Here is an 18,835-nt window from a genome sequence, read left to right as displayed (position 1 = left end):
GTGGTTTTGCTGCTATTTTATGCCAAAGTATTTTGAATTGTAATCAATTAATGGATTGAGAAATGGACTTCTGAGTGTAAACTTCTAGTGTGCTTTCATTATCATGGTTGAGTGTATACATGTGCATATACTAATGTTTTGCATTTGTGTTTGCAGCCACACAGTTTCCTGTTTCCCTGTGCATCTTGCCACAACTCCCAAGAATAGGTTCGTGAGACACAGCGGCAGCTGTCCTAGAAATGTGACGCTCAGCCATAAAGTGAATGAGGTGTATCATGATTGATCATTCTTCACATCACCACTATTGAAGTGAAAGAGCCAGTCACCCATGTCAGGAACTGCTCCCAGATGTGTGAGCATCTCTCTCTCTTTCACTTCATCAGCTCTCTGAAGCTTTCCAAAAATTCTCTTATGCAACAATAAAAATCACATCGTGCTAATAATGCATTTAAGACTCATCTGCACTCAAGGGAACAGCTGGTTGCGATGATCCGCTGAAATGTTTCCCACCATGTTTCCCAAGGTCAGCAAAACTATTTTTGCCCCATTCGTTACATAATGATTCTCTTTTTATCTGAAATGTTTGCTAATAATATGTTTGCTTGGCAGTGCAGTCATTAGGGTGAAAGAAAAGAGACGTGGCTTACATCACACAGACATATGCGTTTCTACAGAGGTCATGCCCTTGAGTAGCAGTTTCATTTAAAACTCACAGATTCAACGACTGCTGTTTGCATGGATTGTTCGGACAGCAGGGGAGAAGGACTCTTGGGTGTCCATATGGTGTTTAAAGGTAAGTTTTGTCATTTATTAGCCATTAGCAGGACCACAATGGCAAAAAAATAACTTTTGTCAAACTTTTTCTTCAACTCTGTACCAAACTCATGCCATTGGTTGAGCCAGTTTTATATCTGAACCAGTCGGGATGTTCAAACAAAGATTGCGGCTCAATTTGGGGCAGAAATTATAAACTTTTGTGCTGGTAACTGAAAGGTTACAGGCAGTACATGAACAATTATAAATGTGCCCCACTGTAAACCCTAACGCTTAAAATAATTAATTGGTTTAAGTAGCGCAAACTTAAATTAAACAAAATAGTTGAGTATTACTTTTATGAGTATTTACAACTTTTTTTTTTCTTTTGAGTTTACGAAACTGACACATTTGAAGCTGACACATTTGAAGTAATCTGAATTGTTTAATTGTTTTGAGTTTAATGGACTTGTTTCTTTTAATTTAGACAAACTTAATTTAGTTAAACTTAAATTTAACAGAAGTTACCATCATGACAAATGGAGCATGAACAAGAACAGATATATTTTAAATACTGTCTGTCTTGTTCAGCAATTGCTATGCTGATCAACACATTGTGTTAATTAGCATGTTAGCATTTATTGAACTAGCTAGTTATGTTTCCACAACTAAAAATATTAAAGGGGTGGTATAATGCCCTTTTCACAAGATGTAAAATAAGTCTTAGATGTCCCTAGAGTGTGTATGTAAATCTTTTGCTCAAAATACCTCACACATATTTTTATATAGCATGTTAAAATTGTCACTTTTTGAGGGTGAGCAAAAACGCACTGTTTTTGTGTGTGTCCCTTTAAATGCAAATGAGCTGCTGCTCCCAGCACAGAGGGGCGGAGCTACAACAGTTTGTGTCCTATTACCTCTCACAGACATGCACTGACAATTTCCATAACTTTTAGCCTTTTATGTTCAAACCGGAGTAAGACATGGAGAGACTCAAGAAGAAGTGACAACATGTAGACAACTTTTCTGAATGGTAAGTTGATTGATGTATGTAGCTCATGTGTAGTTATCTTCTAGTCAATGATTAGCAGATTCTGTCATGATAATCTATAAATCGTGTTCCCGGGGGCAAAGTTTATTTACATTTTATGGTTTGTGATGTCATTAACCCAAGTAAGCTCATTTAGTCCCTACCAACTGTCCTTAAAAAGCAATTTCTTTAAAACATACCTTTGCTTTGAACTTTGAGCTTCATAACTTTGCAGATGTTGTTTATGCCTAAACAGCAACATTACACAGAAAAGTGAAATCATAATCAACTACCCTTTTAAGTTTAGATTACATGATCATTTTAAATTACATGATCATTTTAAATTAAATGTATGAGTTATCTTCAAATACGAGTTATCTTCAAGTTAAGAGCAATTGACATGTATAGTACAAAATCATAATCTTCTAGTTCTGCTTACTTAAATTTTTAATTTCTAAAAAAAATTTGACAAATTTGAGTTTTGCCAACTTATTCTGATTACAAGCAAGACCCTTAAAGTCAAGAAAATTACTTTTGCAACCAATTTACCTTTAACTTATTCAGAAAAAAAGATCTATTTGGTGATAAAATTAAATGTTAATGCTTTAATATGTCAAATTCAATGCTTTTGCGTTCTCTCACAAATGTCTTGTGTTCTTTGCGAGCAAACGCAAAGTTTCTTGGGGGATCGCAAAACTTTTGGGAGAGAACACAAAAGCATTGAAATATATTTTTCCTCCCATCTCATTTTTTTTTCATCACCATGTCCCTATCAATCGAACCTGCTCGGAAAAAAAACTAACAATTTTCACTCTGGACATTTTTGTTAGTAAATTTTACAAATAGTTGCAAATAAAATACACTGAATTAAACATTAAACTTTAAAAGCATGAAAAGTACAAAGAAAGATCGCCTATAGTATCTCTGGTAAAACGGACTCCAAATAATCTATTAATCTTACTTTATTACTTGTTTATTTACTTGTTTGATTGTTTTTTAACGTCTAAAAAAATTTTTTTACAGTGTCATTGCAAAGCATTACATTTTTTGAATAGCATCCACAAGTTTAGATATAAGAAAATTAAAACAGCCCAATGTACAGAGAAGATGGCTAACATCTTAAGGCTTAGTTCCAGCTCTGTACAGTAGGTCGTCTCTGTGCTGACTATCTGAGGATAGACTCCTTTTGCTTGGATGCTTTATCGAAAGGCTTTTTGAGCCTGATAATAAGGCTAGCAAGACTAACAACAACAACAAAGCAAAAAAAACAAAGACATTTAGAGATCTTCCCTTAGGCACGGGGGTGAGAAGAGTTACCAAAGAGATCTTCTGGCCTTTCCAGATTTTGAGGCCTGGAGGAAACGCACTGAACCATACACAGAGGATTTTGCTGGCATGTTAGATGTTGATAATGTTCTGTTTTGATGTCAGTAACATGCATAGCTGTGTAGACACTACTTGGCCTATCCGTAACGTTAAGAACATAAATTGTTGGTATAATGTATGCTTGGTGTCCTAGCCAGTTTGAGAGAAATGATAATGAACAATAAAAAAAGGAATTAGGTGAGAAGCCAATTAAGCAACTTGGCATTTGGTAGATGTTCTTCATCCAACTCGATCTATGCTAAGTGCTGGGAGAGTCCCACTGGAAATACCTGAACTGAAGTGATTTACTCAGGAGTACAAAAATGCAATACAGTAATCATCAGTTTATCAGTTTCACCTCTATAAATGCTGAAGTTTTGTTCTGCCATGGTTTTTCATTATTAGGTTACAACCACAGCTTATAATGGGCTTAAAACCCTATTCGGACGGGATTAGTTTAACATGGAGAGGTGGGATAAAGTAAATATTACCAGAGCTTCTCAGTGATTTTAGTCCCGTCCGAATGTGCCATCTCAGTAATAATTACGGATAATGTCAGTAAAGGTTATACGGCGACTTTTTCCTTTTGGAAAAATTACCTCACGTAATACTAATATTCTGTAATTTCCTGTTTAAAAGTACTTTTTCGCATATTTTCCAAGTTTGGAGGCGCTTGGAAAAGCATTAAAGGTCCCATGACATGGGGTTATTATATTATTTTATAATGTTTCCTGGGTTGCCCTTATAATGTTAGTATGTTTTTTAGATAAAAAATAGTCATAATTTAGAAACAAAAGGCATTTTTCCTAGCCCCGTTTTAGCCTCTGATTTGAACGCTCTGTTTGAAGGGGCGTGTCTGTGTGAGACTTCGGTGTAACCGGCCACTGCTGTGATTGGCTGACATGCTTGCATATGAAATAGCTACTTATTACATGTGAAACTCTCTCGAATACTTTTACTACAGTTATTATACGTTTTTACTATTACATCTATCGAGATGAACAAATCGTCAGAAGTTTTCAAAGTATTTAGATCTATTCCCATCACATAAAATGTTGCCGTGATGAGCATTGCGCAGATGAGTCTGTTATTGATCGCGAGAATGAAGATCTTATCATTGCAACGCAGTTTCTGCACTCTCTCTGCTTTCACCAATGCAAACACGAGGAATGTAAATACAGTAAGAGCGATCATGTGCAGTGTAACGTGCGTCATTGATTTCATAACTAGTTTGGCAAGTGTCCAGATAAACTCGATCGCGCTGTGTCCGCGCTGCTGCTTCACTCGCTCAAAAGCCATGATATCTCCCGTGGACAAACTAAAATCGCGCGCACGCGTTCCTACTTCCTAGCTCATTTTCTCATGCGGGAAATATTCTCTGGGCGGGCAAAGCAGAGAAAGGGGAGGTAACATTTCCTCCGTATGACGTCATACGGAGGAGATTCAAGATCAGCCCGATTGAGCTTCCACTTTCTCAAAGGCAGAGAAAGATAGCAAAAGCTCGATTTACACCGATTGAAATTTCTAGAAATTTGGGGACCATATAAAGGCTAGGGGAACTCATATTAATGTTAAAAAACCTCAAAAAGTGAAAATTTCATGTCATGGGACCTTTAAGTTGCGTAGGTGGTGGAAAAAGTGCTTTCCACATACCATTCAGATAAAAAAGAAGGTTGAAGGCACTTGTCCGAGGCATGAAACTTCTTCTAGCTTTAGGTAAGTCCCTTTTACCAACAGAATCCAATCAGAGTTTAATTAATTTCATTAATAAATCGTTCGACCGGACCTTACTGTTATATGTAGGTTATATATGTGTTTGCGCACGTGACATCAGGAAGAAAGGTAATACGCACATGACTGCAGGGTGCATAAATCTAGTTACCCCTCCCACTTCTGCTAGTTTTACAGAGATTTATTGTCCCGTGCGAATTGGTCATTAATATTACAGACGTCCTGTGGTAAAATTACATTACTCCATCAACCCTTGTAAAACTAATCCCGTCCGAACCGGGCTGAAAGTCTATACACTACCGTTTCAAAGTTTTTAATTAGTAAGAAATTAGTACTTTTATTCAGAAAATATGCTTTTTTTTAAAAAGATGGACAGTAAATACTTTTTCATTTAAAAAAAAACTAATATATACGGCTATTTAGAATTGTCTATTTATCAGAGAATACTGAACAAAAAAAAAGTGTCATGGTTTCCTCAAAAATAGAGGAGCACAACTGTTTTCAAAATTGATAATAATAAGAAAGGTGTCAGATTGCAAACTTTTAAATGGTCATGTATATGACATTTTCAGTCAAGCATTGAGGTGAAAGGGAATACTAGCTTTTATAGTAAGCTTTCTTCAGGTATTACAGACCTCCTTGAACTGGAACCGGAATGGAATTGACTGACATATTCGCCAAAGTCTTATTTTTGTAAATGATTGTGTAATTATTGTGGCTTTGGGAACAGTTGCACGTCCTGACTTTGTCACAATTTGTTCCTGTCCGAACATTTAATCCTAACCATATGCCTAACCCGAAACCTAATCCTACCCATAAGTTATCCCTAAAATCAGAGTGAAATGATATGTGAAAAACACTGAACTTGTCCCTCAAATCTGATTGGTTGATGGGAATGTTGTTCCAGGATCAACAAAGATGATGCACTTGGTGAAAACAGCTTCTGCGGGACGGCACACTGAAGAATTTGGCTCATTTTACAGGTAAACAGATGCTGCATCTTTGAAGTTAAAATGAATTTTCACCATCCTGACCAGGTGTGATCGAGCTAAAAAATCTCTTCCATGTTCATTTACATTTTTAGCATAACTGATACTACAACAAGCAATATCATTATTGGTCCAAAATGCCAAATAAACTTCAAATATGTGTAGATTCACTTTGTTCCGTAGTATTGCAATGTGGACAGACAAAAGTGGTTGTAACCTGGTTAGGAGACAAGGGTGAATTTGTATGTCTTCTATTTATGCTTTATCAGATCTGCATGCTGTATCGTTTCTGAAATATCATCATGGGTCAGGCGTATTATTATATCTGGATAAAGCAGCTTTGCGTGTGTGTTTACTAAGGTGAGCGTGAGGGCAGACCCTGGCATGGGCTGGGCTGCTTGGATTACCGTGTGCCCGGTTTCATTGTTACCAAGCTGGGATGTGTTTACACGCAACTGAAACACAAGCCACCTCACCTGCCTCTCACATACAACCACAGGGTTAGACTTACCGGGACCCTGTCTCTGCAAACAAGTGTGTTCTGCTTCCTGTGTTGAAGTGTGTTTAAGATTTTCTCAAGACCGTCCATTATTTCGCATCCATTTTTTGAGCAGTCAAACAAGGGTGAAGAGAGAGGCTGAATCTACCACCAGTGTGGACTTGAGCTATAAAAGGCAATCACACTAATTAATTAATATGCTCTCCAAACAAATCATACATACAAAGTGTTGCCACGGAGATGAGAATAAAACGTCAGACACGACGATGACTTCCTGTTGAGAGACAGAAATTGGGGCATCGGGAGCCAGGCAGACTTGCTGGCAAAGTTGGTTTTGTTGAATGTGCAGTTCTCTAAACTACGCACAAACGGCATGAAGCCTCTTTATGATTGATGATGTAGTTATCTACATCTAGGCTCTGGTGGATACATCACCAGACTCGCTGAATTATGGCCTTGCAGCTTATGACGACAACATCGTGTAAGACGGCGTATATGGGCCAGGGGAAACAAATGAGCCGACTACACGAAGACTTAATACAACACTCTATGTGCTAGAAGACAGCATGGAGAGAATCTGTAGCTCTCTCAAGCGTTCTGCCCTCCTTTTTCTTTCTCATTACCCCTAGTCTGAGACACGTTGGATTTGTTGACAAAAATGTTAAGGCTAAACAACTATGATTCAATTAGTTATGAACATTCCTTTAGCTCAGTCAAGCTCTTTTAATGAAGGGAAGGACAACCCAGCACCAAATGGTAAGAGAAACAGAAAAGAAAGGAATATGGTTTGTGACGCATCTATTGGATAATACCTGAAGTTAAAGATAGAGAGCCGTATCATTCAAACGAATCTTTCAATTAGATGTCATGGAATTCATATCAACGTAATGTAATCCCTCATCTTCCTAAGGTTTTGGCAAATGGACTTGCTTAGAAATGTCTAAGAAATTAAGAACAACACTGACTCTTCTTCCTGTAAAAAGCTGTCTCCAAGTTGGGAAAGGCTATTCTGTGCTAAGTTATTTTATCTACAATATTTTTGCAATTCTTGCTTATTTCCTGACCAGTGATTTGTGATTAAAACTGGGCTTTTGATTAAAAATGACCATGACTTTTCAGACAATGTAGAAGGTATTTGACTTTGGCTTTTTCCAATTATAAAGACATCAGGATGTTGGAAATGTGAAAGATGGCTCATTTTCCTCCATTGCTCAGGGTTTCAGATTTTGCGTTCCTTTGGCCTTGGATACAAGATAAACGGCAGCCCAGCTATAGATTCCAGCTTTGTGAATCTTACAAAATAGTCTTCGGTAAGAAAGAGTCAGATTCAATTCTGAGGTAAGCTATTATCAATCATTACTTTCAAACTCCAACCCTAAACTTTGCAAATAATACCTTTAATGACAATCCACAAATCTGAACGGTCTCTAAACGAACATCCGATTTGTAGTTGAGAGTTTCTAGAGGACCAGATTTCATGGCCGTATAGGCTTCTGAGACCTTGACATTTGAAGGAACTGTAGCACTTTTGTTTGTTTCTCTCTCATTGACTTCTTTTGTGTCTAGTTTTTCATCCCCTGATGACTAAGCAACAGGGAGTCAATGTCCACAATCCTGCTAGTGATTATGTGTCATTCTCAGACAATATCACAGACTGCAGAACACAATGTCATCCTCTTAGATTCCTTACAGAGACCAGAGCAAACACACACACACACACACACACACACACAGAGAGAGATTTCCATTAAGTTGTTTTGATAACACTTTAGAATAATGGTCCATCTTTAATATGTAACTATGCAGTGATATGTAAATGAGTAGTACTACATTAACACTTCGGCTACTGCTATTAACTAATATTGAAACTAATCAGTAAGAAATATCACATTTAGGACTAAGAGTTACTTATTAGGTCATCAATAATTACTGATGAGATTAACCTCAGCTGACAAATGATAAAGAATTACCAATTAATACCTAATCACAACATTATCGTGTCTCTGAGACGTAATCAATCATCTTGTCTTTTCTAAATATAGTCAAAAAATGATTCACTAATTACTCAAGTGTTGCCCAGTCACTCTGCAGGTACTACTAATCTATTCTGGACCATTATTTAAAAGTGAAAAACATTTTTCACTTTAAAATATTGTATTTATTGGAAGACATTTTCTGATATTTCTCACTTTATTTGTCTCTCTGCATTGCAGTCAGTCGGAGAAGGGTTTTGTGTGACTGTTTTCCTCGGCGCTCTCTGAAATGCCTCTTATGATTTAACGTTCATGCTCAGTCAGCAGGATCATCCTTTAACGTTCATCCTGGTACATTCCCAGCTCTCTCTATTTTTATGTGGGAGTATATATAAATGCTTACTCCGCTTCCCCCCCCCCCCCCCCATTGATCAGATCAATAAAATCTAGTAATGAAAAGATGGGGTCAATAATGGGGTCAAAACAATCTCTTATGCTCACCAAGTCTGCATTTCTAATTAGAAAAATACAGTAAAAACAGTAATATTGTGAAATATTATTACAATTTAAAATAATGTATTTTAAAGTATAATTTATTCAGCATGAAATTTTCAGCCGCCATTCTTTAGTGTTACATGGTATGGGGATGGAATTGTTGCATTATTCCTAACAAATAGATTGAGATTCACAAATAAATGTAAAGAGCTTCTCAAAAATGTACTAACATTCACATATAAATAAAATTAGATTTGCAAAATTAAAAAAAATGCTTATTTGCTGCTCAAGAAACATTTCTGATTATTATCAATGTTGCTTTTTTTGTGGCAACCATGTTTTTTGAAGGATTCTTTATTGAATTGAAAGTTCAATAGAGACACATTTATTTGAAATAGATGTTTTTTTTGAAACGTTATAAATGTTGGTCACTTTTGATTAATTTAATTCGTCCTTGATTAATACAAGTATTCAGTAAAAGCATAAATAAATAGGCAGAATGTGTTTTTTTGCACATGTTTTTATTTAAAAGCGGTTTTGACCTTCTGCTGTCTCTAAATGACCCCAACATTAATAAAAAATTTTGGTCTCATAATCTCTGCGTCCCATCCACACATCATTAGAGCAGATGGGAATGACCAGATGTTTGTGATTTACCAAGAATGCAAAATGATTCCGGATAAAAAAAAAAAAGAGTGGGTAATATAAAAAAAGACATGAATGCCCTTCATGTTCGGTTGTCATTTAATCACAGATGATTATATGGAGAAATCAAACCACAGTTCAGCAGATGTTGCATAAAGCTGGACAGAGGGACAGAGTGATGCGGATTCCTCTGGCTGGACTAACACGATTGGTCAAAACCTGGAAGACACGGGTTGAAAGACTCAGACTCAGATTGACAGATGGATTGACATGTGTTTATGTCTGAATAACGCATCTCCAGACTATGGTTAAAGATCTATCAAAACCTGCAAAAGAGATCTATTTATTTGAATCTAATTGCTTGAGTCTCAGTTTTCCATAACTAAGCCTGGGCAACCTTTCAGATGAAAGCCTTTGCAATCATACCTGACCACAGGAGCCCACTGAGTAAAGTGACGACTGTGTAAACCCCTTCAGATCTGAGTGATTAGGTTAAGATCTTCATCCTAAGAGCCTAAAACTGGTCTCGAGCCGTTAATGTCAGTTTCTCAACTGTGAAACATGCTTCGAATGGTGATTTTTCTTTTGTAACTGTTTTCTTATAAGACCACTTTTTTAAACCCATGAAATAAACCCTTTAAACCCTCTTTCTCCTCTGCCAAACACTCATTCCAGCCATTTACCAAATTAACGCATTCTTGTGACCACTGAAGGCATTTTTCAGACAAGGACATACAAAAGAATGTAATTCGGTGGCCTTCATGTGAAACACTTAATGTTTGAGGACTATAATGCTGCAAGATGCTAGCTTTGGAAAGCTCAGGGTAAAGGGCCCTGTTAATTGGATATGATATATATACATTACCGTTCAAAATATTAGGGCCAGTACGTCATTGTCCAGTTGTGGCTATTTCGTTGCAGTGCTCAGTTTTTATTCCTTAATTTTCTGGTGTTTTCGAGTTTATTTGTACTTTTGTCTTTTGTTTTAAACACACTCAATTAGTTCCAACTCTTTCTGAGTTCGCCTGCATAACACACGGGAACCATACTTTCCAATTCATGGATCACCCCTCCCATTATTTGATTGACAGCTCATAGCTTTGCCAACATCAGCAGGTTTTTAAAAAATATATTTTTTTATTTATTTATTTCTAGGATATTGTTAGTATGTTAATGTAAAAAAATTGTGCTGTCAAATCGAATAATCGCGATCAATCGCATCTAACGTAAAGGTGTGTGTGTGTGTGTGTGTGTGTGTGTGTGTGTGTGTGTGTGTGTGTGTGTGTGTGTGTGTGTGTGTGTGTGTGTGTGTGTGTGTGTGTGTGTGTGTGTGCGTGTGCGTGTGCGTGTGCGTGTGCGTGCGTGCGTGTGTGTGTGCGTGCGTGTGTGTGTGTGTAACATTGAATTTTTACAAATATTTTTATATTGTAATAATCTCCAAATTAATGTAAACAACATACAGACAGTAGCCTATATTTTAAATATTTGTTTAATAGCATCTTTTCTGTGAAGAATGCCCATTAATTATAACCATTCAGCATTACAGTAATTGAAAGCTATGCATTTTAACATTTATTATGCTTTAAAATATATAACAATTAATTTAAGAGAATTTAAAACAGTCTTCACATATACCCATTATAATAAATGTCACATTTACAGTACCTGTGCACTTCATATAAAGGCCCAATTTTTCCAATTGGCCCAGTCAGACCGGATCAGATTTTTTACTTGGCCAAAAAGTTATTGTTATCGTTGTTTTTGACCCATGTAACCTTGTAATCAGCTGCTTTAAGATTTTTAGCTAGGTCTAACAGGTATACAGACATGTAATAAAGTTATCAAACACTTCACAGTCTTCACTGCATTAATTATAAAATAAATATAGATACATTAAGGGATTTCTTTGATTATCCTTAATAATAGCGGGTTTATTAGGCTGCTGTCACTTTAAGACCTGCCGCACATGACACGGATCTGACAAGCATTTCATTTTCTCACACCTCTTCACGTGCAAGACTTAATTTAACTAATTTAAGACTGTGCTTGCGAGGATACTCGACAATACTGGCATTTTAGCAAGCACTGTCTTCTGTCTTCACTGCGTTTTCTTTTGCATCTTTCTGCGCTTGAATGCATTAAAAGTATTTGCATGAATAAGAGCATGACCATATAATGTAACGCTATCAAAGGATGGCGCATATTTTCATCAATAAACTGAAAAAAATGCATGTTAACACATTCATTTTGACAGCTCTGATATATGTAGGCCTATAATCGATTTGACAACACTAGAAAACATAGACACAAATACACATTCACAACCATATATGTTGTCTGGTCTTCCAAGCTGGGATGTCACATTGATGTGAAAGAGACACATGATTGACAGTCACAGCCACAACATCCGGCTCTGAAACTCTAGAAGACATCATGCTGTTTAAACAAATGACCTTCAGATAGAAAGAAAGAAAGAAAGAAAGAAAGAAAGAAAGAAAGAAAGAAAGAAAGAAAGAAAGAAAGAAAGAAAGAAAGAGAAAGAAAGAAAGAAAGAAAAAAAAGAAAGAGAGAGAAAGAAAGAAAGAAAGAAAGAAAGAAATCCACGATATAGAAACAAGAGTCTGACAACACTCAAACACTCAGTCTCTGGTTCCCACACTTGCCCTTGTCGGTCACAACTTCTTGACCTGGTCCGATTAAAGTCTAGAATGACTGTCTAACTGAGATCAGATGACCTGTCTCTCTCTCACACACACATTCTTGTAGCAGACACCTGCGAGACTATGTGAGTCTTGAACTCCAGGGGCCAATGAAAAATTCAGAATGGCCTGAGCACTCACTTATTCCAGTGCAATGGGGCCTGTGAGAGGACACACACACCCAGGACATGCTATTCCTCCGCACGAAACCAATACCTCCGAGTACTCCGAGCACTCTTAATAAAGCACATCTCATATTGTAATCTTTAATGCTAGAACTGCATCTAATAACTATTTTGATAAATGCTTTTGTGATCAATAATTTAATAATTTAAAGTTTTTTCAAGGCTAATCTTTTGGCGTTTTATTGAAATTGTTCTACATTTGATTGTTTCTTTGTTGTTATTTCAAACAAAAGATACAAATAATATAAGTACTCTTCCAATTTATTCTCTTTAAATGCTAATACATATTTTTTTTAATAACTATTATTAAATACCTATTTTGATAAATGCTGATTTGTGATAAATTCTGAAATTAATTAAATGTTTTTTTAAAAGGCTAATCTTTTTTTCCAGTTCTGTATTGAAAAGCATGTTTCGTTCATTCATTCATCCATCCATTCATTACTTTATTGTTATTATTACAGAAAAACATACAAATAAAATAAGTACTTAACCAAATTATTCCTTTATCAATGCTAATAATATTTTTAAATAACTATTTTATAAATGCTGATTTTGTGATAAAAATCTAAAGATTTTTAAAAGGTCTTTTTTCCAGTTTTGTAATGGAATGTTGTTCAAATGTATTTATTACTTATTTATTTGTGCTTATCTATTTATTCATTCAATTATAACTTTATTGTTATTATTACAGAAAATTAATACAACTAATACAAGTACTTACCCCCTCTACAAAAATTATATTATACTATATTATATTATATTATATTATTACAACTACATTATAGACAAATCAATGATGAAATGTATCAATTAGGTTTGTTTTCAGTGTTCACAATTTTAATGTTTTACTGCAGCATTCTAACACAATTCTGGCCTTTTGTTATGAAGAATTGAATGCAATTCAGTGAACATGATGTTTTCACAGCACCGAGGTCGGCCGTTGAGCATCTGAAGAGCAGTTTTGCGCAAACCTGATGGGAAAGAATGCATTGTTACAATGGCATTTGATTCTTTGCAGATGTCGGATTCAACTGCAGCACTGAAAACAGTAAAATGTTTAATTCAGGTCATAATATTTCAGCACAAAAATATTTCACAATATAGCCTATCCACAACCAAGATAAACATATAACACATCTTGCAAACATATGTCGCGTTGAATGGCCGCTGGTGTGTGGCTAATGTGGTGACCTCCAGGGCTGATCTGTGTGTGTGGAAATACACGGCTAACTCAGGAGATCTCCAGAGGTCGGAAGGACTGAATCCTCAGCCCATCGATGTGCCAAGTTCCTGTAGCAACAAGGAACAAGCTTTGTCTGAAGGGGGATTATGGGATATCTCAAGTGTATTTGTCTGTCAGGTGAGCTGTCACATGCCCATTCTCATGTGAGGAGAATGGCAGAAGCGTAGCTGCATCATGTCTTTAGGAAGCCATTGTACTGAGAACCTTGTAGACGTGGGAGCAGAGCATTCGGTTTTTCTGTCGCTCTACTCTGGTCAGGATGTGACTACAAAGGTGTTTCATTTTCTCTCCGAGAGCTGTTAAATTTCCAGAGGACTAAAACACAGGAGGGCTGGCTTTCAATTTTGTGTTGCGTAAGAAAATGTTCAGTGAGAGAGACAGGCGGCTGTCACAGGGAAGCAGCAACACTTAACCCCTTAAAACAGAAGACCGAGCTTTGAACTATTATATATAATGAAAATAGAAATATAGGAAGACAACAGGAGAAAACTTGCAACCTGCAATTATGACTTTGAGAACATTAATTAAAAATTATACAAATCCATGGAATATCCACAACCAAATAATTTGATGTACTGAACACACTGACCAGTGGCGTGCACAGACATACTCAGGGGCGGAAGGACCAAAAAGGACACACACAAAAAAAGAGAAAAATTATTACTTCAAATAACAATCAAATGTATTTTATTATTATTATTATGAGGAATTCATGTATAGTTTTGTTGATGTTGTACATTTTATGTATGTATTATATGCATGAAAGTTAGCTATCATGAAATCAGTAACACTTTACAATAAAGTTTCATTAGTTAAATTTGTTAACATGAACTAATAATGAACTGCACTTGTTTTTTAACAGCATTTAGTTAATATTAATTTCAGCATTTACTAAAACATTATTACAATCAAAAGTTGTATTTGTTAACATAAGTTGATGCCCTGGCTGTGACATAACATGAACAAACAATGAGCAGTTATTATTAGCCTTTTACCTTAACAAATAACAAATGTGTTGCTCATAGTTCATGTTAGTGTTTACATGAATAATAAACAAATGAACCTTAATTTAAAGTGTTACTATGAAATCAAAGATATAAATTCCTTACAATTTAGAGTTGGACATGGACTTAAGATTTCATTTCACTAGATGTATTTCCCCGACCCCAAGCTAATAACACTTGCTATGGCCTTGGATACAAACGAATGACATTGTCAGACTCAGAATGCGGCTGGAATCGAGTTATACTTTGATTATGTTAAGCATAACTTGCATGCTGCCACAACTTTTGCAATAGCATGGAAGGAGAAATGTAACTTTTCTGTATTACCTGCGTGTAGTTTGAAGACTCGCGGCGAACTGTAGCGCTGCAAAGGAAACTCAGCCTACCCTCCGCCAAATGCTTCCACCCAAAAATATCTTCAACAATATTTTTTTGTATTATTAGGCTATTGTTAGTGGCAATAGTGTAAGTGTATTGTTATTTATTATAATATTTTATAAGGCATAATATAATATAGGCATTGCTTTGTGGTTATTAAAGTATTACGACCAGTTTAGTGTGCTTGTACTGCATTGGTGTCCAGTTGCTAAGGTATTATGAGTGGTTTTGTGTGTTGAGGGTGGTTGCTAGAGCATTGCTATGTGGTTGTTAAGGTATTCTAACTGGTTTCTGGTGGTTGTTAGGGTGTTGCTATGCTTTTGCTATGTTACTGTGAGTGTTTTGGGGTACTCAGTGTGGTTGCAAGAGCATTGTATTCTGAATGTGAGTGTTGAATGTGAGTGGTTGCTAAGGCATTGCTATGCAGTTGCTAAGGTTTTATGAGTGGTTTTGGTGTTCAGTGTGGTTGCTAAGGCATTGCGATGCGGTTGTTAAAGTATTCTGAGTGCTCTAGTGTGGTTGCTAGGGCATTGCTATGCTTTTGCTAATGTATTATGAGTGCTTTAGGGTGTGGAGGGTGGCTGCTAGATCATTGGTTGTGAAGGTATTCTGCATTAGGGTGGTTGCTATGGTACCCAATCTGAGACTGTAACAGTAACTCAAGCATTGACATAAATGCAGCATACTGCACTGGCATTATGTAATCATAGAATTTTAAATATCTACTTGCTTTTCCATTGGGAGAGAAAGGCAAGTGAATGGATTTGATTTGCTAAAAATTGGTTCTCATTTAGGTGTAATTATAAAGGTAGACACTTCCTGATATGCAATAAGGTATATTGATTGGGGTCACGTAGAGAGGTCACTGCTGTCTATTATTATGTAAATTAGTTGTTTAGATGTGTCAAAAGCTCTTTATTGATATTTAATGATCTCTAATGTTGTGTTTGAATCAATTGTATTTATATTTGTTGAATGCCTGTGATTATTCTAAATAGTTTTAACATGCTAACAACTTTGTCATGTTTCACGGACGGCTTAAGTTTGGGGGGTTCATTAAAAAAAAAAATTTTTTTTTTTTTTTAAATTCGCCACTAGGGGTCGCTAACGTCTTACAATAACAAAGGCGTAGGTTGATGACGCAAAATTTTCTGCGGAATTATGGAGCTTGACTTCAAGCTGATGGACCTAATAATGTTTATGGATGAGTGAAAACATTGATGTTTTTATCACGACTGTGGTATGAAACAGGGCGCGATTCCTCATAAGAGACAGATATCAGCGCCACACGCGAATCCCGCAGATATAAAGGAATAAGGAACCACAAGTGCAGAATTACTACTCACACAGGTCAGTTTAAAACACAGTCACTTGGTCTATCACACTAAATTGCATTTGAGTGTGTTGAAAGTTATAATGTTATTCTGTGTGTTAGTTTGTTGGATATGAGACTAGCAGTAAGCTAGATCAACATTAGAATAACATACAGATCATATTCATTTCATTATGTTGAACTATATAACATAGTTTTATGTACATTTGCTCACCTGTCTAATAAAGTACATGTTAGAGCTCTGTCAAGTCGAAGTTGGTCAAGGACGTTCAGCTCGTGGCATCTCGAAAACGCCACGCTGATATTGATCCTCGTTTTAGTTCTCCTTTTTTCCCAAAGTCTGCTTGCCATGGTCCATAATGTTTGAACGAAACAACAACAGCGTGCAGCTAGATGTTACGCAGTTGTCCATGTCTGTCACCATGGTTACTACGGCAGTACTACGAGCGGAAACCAGGGATAACGCGGATATTACGTCATTGACAGGCGACAGGGATTCCGGGATTCCTGGATGGACAATTATTTAAAATTGGTATTTCTCTGAAATTGAAAATCTTTAGGAACTTTTGGGATATTGTTAGTACACAACTGCTGGAAATAAATCACACTGTGCAAGTGATTTTTGGATATTTTTGGATACAAAATTATTACATATTGTACCTTTAACTCTTTGATTAAGTTAACTTTGCCTGGAAGCTGTTTATTTAGTTACAGTAAACTAATGCATTTTTTTATTCAAATAAGTGTAAATTAAATAATTTGATTATTATTACTATTTTGATACTTAAAAGAAATACACACATTATACAAAGTATAATTGTAACCTCTTTACATCTTTATAGCTTCGAATAGCTCATATTACAATTTGCATAATCATTTGTCTTATCTGGGCTCTCAGGCTAGACAGTGACAGCAGCTCCCTGCGGACAACAGCCAGAGGACAGCAGGTCTGATGCCATCCGGTGTGTGCTCAGGTGGAGACACGGTGTCTGGAGTTACACAAGAACTGTACAAGAGGTGTCCTCTTACCTGCATACTCTCCTCACTCAGTCATGCCTTTTTAACCACATAATGCTGTAGTTATGGTATTTATGAGCAGGGACTAACTGAAGCTAACCAGCCAGACCATGACCACTTGGGTTTTACACTGCAGTGAGATAACTCATCTGAATTTTTTTTTGTTTTTGTTTTTTGTAAGGAATTAAATATTAGCGTACTGCCTACTGCATACTAGAGATGCCTGAAGCCTAAATTCGGAAAGGCATGGAAAATGAGTTACGGATTCTACGGAGCCCCTAAAGCGAGAGGCCGTTCACACTGCATAATAACTGTTTCTAAAAACACAAGTAGGTATACCTCCTCTTTTCAGGTGGTCAGACAGACTGTTGGTTTATGTGTGCGTGGGTTTGTGGTGCCCTGAGGGACTGTTTGTCTGAAGCAATAGCACTATGGGACATTCCTGTATTGTAGCTGACAGGTGCCCTGTCTGACAGTGATGGATGCGGATGTTATGACAGCCTCCATTTGCTACGACTGTACTGTGTAGTGCTGCAGCTCAGAGTATGAACTGTGAGAGAGGAGAAGAGAAGCTGGCATCTATACAGACAGACACCGTAAACAGATTATGGTGGCTGCACTGCAGCTCTCGCTCTCTGCTTATCCCAGAATGCCTTGCAACGTCCTCTCTCAGCTGCAATGCTTTCCAAGGCTGTATCTGAAACCGAAGGCTGCCTCGTTGCCCAGAAAGTCTTGCCATGTGCGTTTTTTTTTTTTTTTTAATATTGTAAAACAGTAATATTATGAAACCGTGTTACAATTTAAAATAATTATTTTTATTTCAATATATTTTAAAATAGCAAAGCTGATTTTTTAGCAGGCATTACTCCAATCTTAAGTGATATACAGATGCTGATTTGTTGCTCAATAAACATTTCATTTTATAATCGATGTTGAAAACAGGTGTGTAATATTTTTCTGGAAAACGTAATACATTTTTTCAGCGCTCTTTGATGAATAGAAGGTTGACATGAACAGCATTTATTTGACATAAAAATATTTTGTAACATTATAAATGTATTTTCTGTCATTTTTAATCAATTTAATGTGTCCTAGCTGAATAAAAGTAATAACTATTCAAAAACTAAATTTTACTGACCCAAAACTTTTGAATAGTAAAATAAATTAAATTATATCCATCTATCCATTCTCCAAATGTTTAAAATTGTGGGGATGCTGGAGCATATTTTAACATGATAAAGTAAATAAATATATAAATGTATATACATAAATTAGTACTTCTCGATCTTTCAAATGCTGAAAATGCACAGTTACAGAGCCCAAAAGTAATTTAAAATGACAAAGTTTGGGGCTGGAATAGGAATATGTTAGCCAGGGGAGAGGAGAATATATACTGTGTTGAAAGAGGAAAAAAAAAAAGGTAAGAATTGTGGAAAATAAAATGGTTGATAAGGGAAAAGATGCAATCAAGGAGTGGGAAAATGGAACAGAAG

At 36.2% G+C, this 18,835-nt stretch overlaps 1 long non-coding RNA gene across 2 annotated transcripts; it reads left to right on the top strand.

Moving 5' to 3' along the window:
* The first annotated feature begins 392 nt into the window (after positions 1 to 392).
* On the top strand, positions 393 to 18,279 carry LOC306984142. Of its 2 annotated transcripts, XR_013794495.1 has the most exons (6): positions 393 to 523; positions 615 to 793; positions 1,710 to 1,786; positions 5,787 to 5,862; positions 17,224 to 17,342; positions 17,524 to 18,279. It is a non-coding gene; the product is annotated as an uncharacterized lncRNA (long non-coding RNA). The 2 variants fall into 2 exon arrangements; XR_013794496.1 differs by lacking the exons at positions 393 to 523; positions 615 to 793; positions 1,710 to 1,786; positions 5,787 to 5,862 and adding an exon at positions 16,083 to 16,342.
* The last annotated feature ends 556 nt before the right edge of the window (positions 18,280 to 18,835 follow it).

This window comes from Phoxinus phoxinus (assembly GCF_949152265.1).
Source record: "Phoxinus phoxinus genome assembly, chromosome: 17".
In the NCBI taxonomy this organism is placed as follows: Eukaryota; Metazoa; Chordata; class Actinopteri; order Cypriniformes; family Leuciscidae; genus Phoxinus; species Phoxinus phoxinus.
Note: the sequence above shows the minus strand (reverse complement) of the source record. Positions and strands in the feature narration are given on the sequence as shown.